Source organism: Euwallacea similis, chromosome 33 (assembly GCF_039881205.1).
Source record: "Euwallacea similis isolate ESF13 chromosome 33, ESF131.1, whole genome shotgun sequence".
In the NCBI taxonomy this organism is placed as follows: domain Eukaryota; kingdom Metazoa; phylum Arthropoda; class Insecta; order Coleoptera; family Curculionidae; genus Euwallacea; species Euwallacea similis.
In genome coordinates, this window is record NC_089641.1 from 1,295,945 (window position 1) to 1,304,085 (window position 8,141).

Here is an 8,141-nt window from a genome sequence, read left to right on the forward strand (position 1 = left end):
TCCGACATCCTCTCTCCATTTCTACTTGAACGCTCTCGTTCCTTTTTAAAAGCAGTTTTTGAGATATTAACGGTATGCCAGACTTGTTTTCTACCTTGTATTTTATTATGAAAATGTTTTATTTTTTATTATGAAAAGTGTGTCTCACATTCCATACGGCCATACGGCGCTTTCATCCATTGGAAATTCGTCACTTCGCTCTCCAATTTACAAATTTGTATCTGTGCGATTCTGAGCTGTTTTATAAAACTTCTATTTTAAGGTACCATTGCCGAACAAATGGGGAAAGCAGTACTTTTCTGCACGTGACTTATGTTGAGTAATCCAGAAATAATAAAGCGATTACGCTTTATTGCCGCTGAAAAGTACTGTAATTAATATACTACAAACTTGCTGCTATTCTCTCAATGTGGATTATAGAATGAGCAAATTGAACAGCAGTGATGAGTGCATATTGTTACCTACTATTTTAGTATCAGTATGAGGTGCCTGATTTTGGAATTTACTTGAAACTACGACTCTCCAAAATTCAGGAACGTACTCATTTCTCTGCTTTCCTGAAACGACGCATTCGTATAAAATACACAATTTATATCAGCAAACCTAAAATGGCTACTGCGAAAGGCTCTCTGATAGCTTTTCAAGATAAAGACATTTTTGCCTCGCCTGATGCGAAAATAACAGAAAAAGAATCGTCTCGGAATAAATCCGTCCTCCTTTTGTGGCGTGGCTTTTGTGTTCCCTGAGCCTTTTGTCTCTCGAATACGGAATCGTTTTCAGTTTTTGATGTTTCAGCGTTTGCAGACCAATTTTCTCTTGTTACAAAGCTCCAGGACTACAGTTCATCAAAACTTTTTGCTGTCGCTTCAACAATGGCCTCATTGAACGTATAACCCGGCCGAAAAAAACTGTTTACATTTCTGAAACTACAGCCCCGTTAAAACGGTCTAACATCTCTCTTGTATTGTTCTTACAATGCGATCTACTTAATATAAGATAATATTTCTTATCTTTGAGCAAACATCACCGCCTTGGATAACCCAGGGAGATCGATACGTGGGGCACGAGGTCTTGATTGATTTTTTCCAAGTGTCACTGTCGGGTTCGCTTTGAAACCCACGGGAGGTCCAGATTTGAACCCGCGGGAGTCCAGATTGTCTATGGTGATGACTCGTGCCCAACTTGTCTAAGCGAAAGCGAATTGGTTTCAAACGGACTTCGGTGTTGAATTGAACTTCTTTAGTGCCATCTAATATCTCAGACCCACTGCTTAGGATTGAAATCAAGTTCCAATTTTTATGATCCTTTACAAGAAATTTTCACAAAGCAGCAATATTCCCGGACTTGATTTAATCTAAAATAAAAATTTCCATATTCCCCTATTTAATTCTTTGTGTAAGTCCGTTGTGGAATATTAATAGCACCTTCTACGAAACCCAATAAATGGTTATAGTGGAAATTAAGGGTAATTTCTGCGGAAGTTGCTTTCGAATAATGAGGTAATTTCGATGTAAACTGGATTGTAATTATTTAGGTAGATGAGAGGTATTATGGGGTAATCCCACCTTACGTTATTTTTTAGTCAGTGAGTTGAAGTACTTGACTTCTCACTACAACAATATTTTTTAGGACAAAACGAAAAATCTCTTTTACTCCGATTTACGAAAACTGTGACTCTTTCCCTATTAAGTGACCTTCTAACTGTTATTTATCTTCGATAAGAGTTTTATTGAATATTCGCAATTATATTTGGAGTCATTTACGGAGTGACTCTAAAACGTAGTGAATAGGACTAATTTCGATGTTCTCGAACATCTGGACTGAACGAGGTGCAAGATGAAGAGGTGCCTAATCTCAAGCCTGTGACTACTCGTACTGTGAAACATGCTTAAGTCGAAGCTTAACCCTTAGATTAGGATTTCAACTTTGGCTCTACAACCGAAACCCAAGTTGAAAGACTCTTGAATTTGTTGTAACCCGTGTAGTCTTTGGATAATACTGGACCCCTGCGATCACCCTTATATCTCATTACAAAAAATCTCCGCTCTTTGGCGTCCATCAAAAACTCATATTAACGAATCCAATTTGTAGGGCGGCCAGCGTATTAAAAGGGCTCCACCGGTCCTTGACAATGACGTAACGTGCGTTCAAAACAAATGAAGCACGTTCGGATTTTCGGTGCGGTTGCGCTAATGAATGGTTTACGAAGGGCACGTGATCGACACGTGTCACGTGCCTCCGCTCGCCACGGGATCAGGAATAATGCCCCCGACAAGTGCTTTTCACGTGCGCAAGGCCGTGTAATAGAGCCCCTAAGTTGCTTTCAGTTTTTTTGCCGGAACAATTGATTTCTACGTTTCCCAGGGTGTTTTATGCCCGAGGGGGTGGATCTTGACCCAACAAATTAGGCAAAAATTGAGTAAACTGCTTTTTTATGGAAAAAAATGCAATGAAAAGTCTCTCTGACTGCCCTAAAAATTGTTTCTCATGGGAGAATCCTTAATCATTTCATCACGGTTGTTCGAAAGTACCTGCAGTAGCAACTACCACAATTCATCATGGTCTGAAAAAACCTCCAAGACGATGACTTTGCGCAACCTTTTTCAATGGTCCCAGTTGACAGGACGGTTTTCACAGTCATCACCATTTTTCGGCCATTGGAGCCCTGTAATTTATTACACCCACCGTATTTATCTCGACCCCTGAAGATTATTCGAATCATAAATAATTGTGGGAATTTAAATCTTGCATCTTAGGCAGGTCGCATGGAAACATTAAACATGATAGATGAAATAAAACCATACCACCTTCAAAGTAAGATTAGGAAGAGATTAAGAAAGATGGATGTAGAACCATGATATTAAAGGCCATGAAGGAAATTTAGGGGAAATTAGAAAAAATATCGTATAACCTGATCTGGTTCGAGGAAAGCTCAAAAAATTTAAATCCGTAGGAAAAGGCGAGATCAAAAAAATTAGAGAAATCATTACTCCCCCTAAATTAGTAAGGAATTATGATGAAAACGAAATGGCACCGCCATTTAAGACATTTTTCCAAAATTTAAGTTTTTTTCGAATACCTCAGAAAGAAATCAGATTTTATAAATTTTGAAACGGCATATTTTTTAGTTCCAAATTTTGCAACTTTGCCCCAATTTAACCCACCTCAAATCTTTTATGGTCACAGAGATCCCCATAGTCAAATTCTAAAAGCGGACACCCTGTACATATTTTTGGGAATTTTGGCTCATAAATTTAACCTAAAGTTCTTTAATCTTGATCCACCCCTTTCAATGAACATAAAGGACCATTTCCTCTGTACTACTTTCAGTATCATATTCATATAGCCCGAAGTGCAAATGAGCCGACACCTTGAAATGTGATACGGTTGACGTTTCGTGGCTTTTGACAGGACCGCTGGCGCCAATTTTTTCGGACGGCGACACGCCCACTGTCTTTGTCCAGTCACACTTTCTTTGGTAAAAACTGGAAATTCTAATGAACCGCTACGGAAGCTAATTAGTTCGTCCATAAGAGAAAAAAGAATTAAAATTTCATTTCCATGTAAGTGAAACAAATAACTTATTTCATTGCTGAGCACAGTATGTACCAGGTGATTCGCCATAATTTGGTGCTTAAACTTATCTTCATCTAATCGAGATCTATGTGATTAATGATTCGAAACAATTATTATATAGTAACTCTTAAGGTGGAAGCTGTAGAGGTTCAAGATTTATTGTCTCGCATTTCAATTAAATCTAGGAAATTACCCGCAGCACCTAGGAAAATTCATTTGTCTACCTCGTAACATATTAGTCAGTTAAATATAACATTATTATGATTGGCGATGCTTAAGATCCAACAGCTCATGCTTAATTCTTGGCGCTGATATAGCGCAAATGCTCACTTTACTTGAAAGAGATTGCGAGATAAAATATGTTCTGCAACTTGAGAACTTTTAGGCAATTTTAATGTTTCTTTAAAAATTTCAAACAAAAAGTAAAAGCATTTTGAGATACTTACTACAGTCGAAACTGTAAAAGACGATGTTACCTCCAGTTCTTCTAGAAAAACAAATAGCTCGAAAAATAGTGCGACGAAAAATGATCTACAGTGGATTAAATGAAATTGTTACTAAGTGAGACAAAGGTAGAGAGAATAAAGAAAAATAGAGATACGAAGGAATAAAATGTTCACGGGTTGAGTGGGGAATTTTTTTTTATATCATCCAAGGCGAGGATACGTTCGGAAAAGGAAGTCATGGGGGGATTAGCAAGAATTGATTGTAGAAGAAGAAGAGGTAGAGAAAATTGCAAAAGGCATCAGTTTAACCGGAAATTCAACTGTGACTCGATTTAATGTTGAATTCTTTGTCTGGTAACAGCTTTCTGCCTCAAATGATCTTTTCCTGAAGCCTTGAGAAATTGTATAAATTATTTAAAGAAGGAGAAAAAGAACTTACAATCGGTCTACAAACTCGTCATCAAACGCCCAGCATTTCCAAGAACTGTTTATAGGTGCGGGAAGTACATTTCTATTCTTGAGTAATTTCCATAATCAATTCATAAAAACGGTAATTTTTTTGGTAAGTTTTCGCGCATGTCGTCAGCCCACAAGATGATCCGAAAGCTAGTTCGAGCAGAGTTTTTTGAGGTATAACTGAAATGAAAAAAAATTATTCAAAATTTCACAAATGTTTTATGTGACTTCACTTTTTTACTTTAATTGTGCCGTGCATGACTGTCTTGATGTCCTGGAGATTTCGGCATTTCCCTTCATATTGAAGTCACATGCCTCAATCCAGACAATGTGACCTTACCCAACGAAATCACTCCTTACCGCTTAATTACATAATTTATGTATTCCGACATAGTTCCTTATTCGCCCCATCACGCCTTACCTCACGTGGTAACGTTTTATCATTAAAATTCTTAGGCGCCAATGTGTTTCCCCTGCCATACATCACAGGACGGGGAAGTGGGTGGGGCAAGAAGTCATAAATCCCCCGGGAAAGGACGTGTGTGTGTTTTCGTATGCCGCTAAATTATCATTTAGATTTTGAACCAAATTAATGATGAATGATGCGTGGTTAATTGGAAGAGGATTGACAGTAAGAAGATGCAATCAACTCGCAAAAGAAAAAGAAAAAAGTTTTGTGTAAGTACTTAGTTTTGCGTAGCCTCTCAAGATTTCCATAAATTATTACATCCTCTCTTTATAAATCATAAAAATGCTTTCATATCTCTGAAGAAGATTTCGTGGCAAATGCATGTCTTTACACACTCAGCGGGTCGCATTTTACGACCTAAACTCTCCTCGAGAAGCTTTTTCATAGAATAACCGGGCAAAAGGCTTCTTTGTGTTACATGATGCTGCCGAAGAGCGTGTGAGAGTTTTAGTGACATACATTAAAAAGCAAGATGCAGAGATAACAGCATCTCGACTATAATACATAACAGCGTACGTTATGTTCTTACATGTTTGTTATAACGTTTTTTATTGTTATCGCTCTCTTGACACAACATCCCAAGTTCTTGGTCATTTGTTACTGCCACAGTGGAGCTTCTTTAGCAATGTGTTTTGGGCACCCATATGGGTCCAAACCTAGGAAGTAGTGATCTCACTCGTCAATGGCGAAACCGCAAAAAACTTGTTTTCGTATCGGGTTTCGGATGGGGGCGGCCCTTCTGTGTCATTAATACCCTCAGTATCTGGAATAATACCAGAAACAATATAAAATAATAACACGCTGGAAGAGGACGTAACGTTCGAAATTTACGCCTGTTTGTTGGTTTACCTTGTTCTTGAGGTTCTTTTATAATTCCAAGAGGCAAATAAATAATAAAAACGTAGAGTTAGGGCAGTATAAAATTTCAATAAATTGTTATTTGGCATCCAAGCAGTCCCAACCTGGCATTACACGGTTTTTCTGTATCGATTGCGATCCGTTTAATTTAAATATAAATTGAAGAATTAACGTTTAATGCATATTAAAACAAACCGATTATGAGGAATTGATAAGATTTCTCATGGTTTAACAGATACACAATTAAGAAAGAAGACCGCTGAGGCTCGCGGTGTTATTACAGAGCGGTTTAGTGTTAATGGAAAAATTTATGTCTTCATATCGGCATAAATCTTGATGATAAATTTGGTTTCATAATTTGTTGCGTGGCCGATAAATCGTTGTTTTATTAATTTTGGCTTACGCAATGCTAATGAGTTAGGTGCAGGATGGCTCTTTGCACGAGAGTCCGAAAAGGCACAACAAAGAGGAATTGACTTACATATTTTCATCTTGCAAATTATTCTTACGAAATTTTGTCGTTGATTGAATAGAAGTAAAAAACGCTGGTAAAGGAGAAATCCATGTACTTAAGCCTATATGAAATAAATGAAGCACGCTCGACCCAAAAATGTAATGCCATTCATCTGAGCGGAATAGCAATACAAACTAAGAGTTATTGAAATTTTGAAAAAATTCACTTTAAGAGACGTTAAAAATTAAAAAAAGTGGTTCAGGAAAGTCACAGAATGTTTCAAAATTATATATTGTTTCAGTATGAGTTGCAGATGATTTTCCACGCGGTTTCACACTCTTTTATTAGAAAAAGTTTTACAAATCAAACACGGACACTGCCGATTGGAAACTCTGCTAGTGATTTTACCAATTTCACTCCTTTTAGCAAACTCAATGGGGAAATTCTGCAGATGACTGAAACAAGAAAACTTCTAAAATTACTTGTAACATAGCGAATCCGAGGAGGTCCGAATTTGTCGCAGATTGGAGTCGTTTAAGAAGTACAAAATAACCAGAATTCCAAAAGAGTGTTTTAATTAAGGCAAAAAACCAAAAGCTACATAACAAGTTTGTTGTATATTTTTTCATTGAACTTGTGTTGCACCGGTGCTTTCATTTTCTATCTTGCCAAGAACCTACATTAGGTAACCTCAGTCTTGCGAAGAGATGCTCGTAATTCAATTTGGAATGTAGTATGCCCTCCAAAAAACGAAGTTTGTTAGCGCAATAAGTTGTGTCCTTCCTGATAGCTTTCTCATATTATGTTTTTCTTGTCGCAAGAAAAAACGTCACAAAGACACCTGTCCTCGTGTAATACTATGGGATTCACCGAAGCGCTAAACCACTAAAATGCGCGGGAGGAAAAGAACTTTATCCACCCCCGATCTGCCTTTGAAAGATGTGACGTCAGGATTGGAGAAAACTGAAATTTCCTATAATCCAATCAACTCGCCTTCTACTAGTTGTTTCGCGCTCTTCTCAGCTGATGCGATTTCAGAACAATGCCATCATGGTATTTCCGAACCTTATCGTTTCGCTTTACTGGTTTTGCCTCTGAGGGCAAATGGAATGTTTGAATTTACGATTTGTGCCCTTTCAAATTAAGGGACAGCGCCACTCTTCCTTCTTAGAGTTAAAGCAAAAAGCGTGACCGGGTTTTGTAGAATGATATTACCAGCTTTGATGTATAGATCCAGCCGATGTTTTTTTTTCATTTTTTAGAAAAATAACATCAAGGATCGGAGCTCTTTTCAAACTATTATCGCCCTCAGCTACGAAAGCACGTTTTTCGCACCGAAAACAGTTCGAAAAGTGCACTTCTCTGTTAAGACAACGTGTAAACCTTATGAAGTCTCGAAACATCCCACTCCTGAGGACTCCACGGGAAGCCCATTCGTTTACGTTTTTATATGGGCACTTTATCATAACATATCTCACGATGTCACTCTCATTACCAAAGATGCTGCGTATGGCGTCAGCCGTGACGTACGACGTCTTCTGACAGACAGAATGCCATTACGCGTGTCGCTGCGATCGCAGATAAGAACACCGAGGGTCGCAGGTCGTACTTTCTAAGCCACTCGCTGCGTTTTATGATATACGTGAGCAGATGCGGAAATTTCCTACATGTACATGTCAATTAAGAAGATTTTTCATGGGAAAAATTTAGTATCTGTAAAAGTTGAATCCCCTCCTACCGGATCTATTAGCAAAAGTGTCAAATAGCAAAAAAGTAGCTTCATTTGAAGCGTGCGTGACGCCGGAACGACAAAGGAAACGTTTTCAAATGAAAAGGGAATAAAAAGGGATCCGATTCCGTCCCTTCAGATACAAGGGCTTTG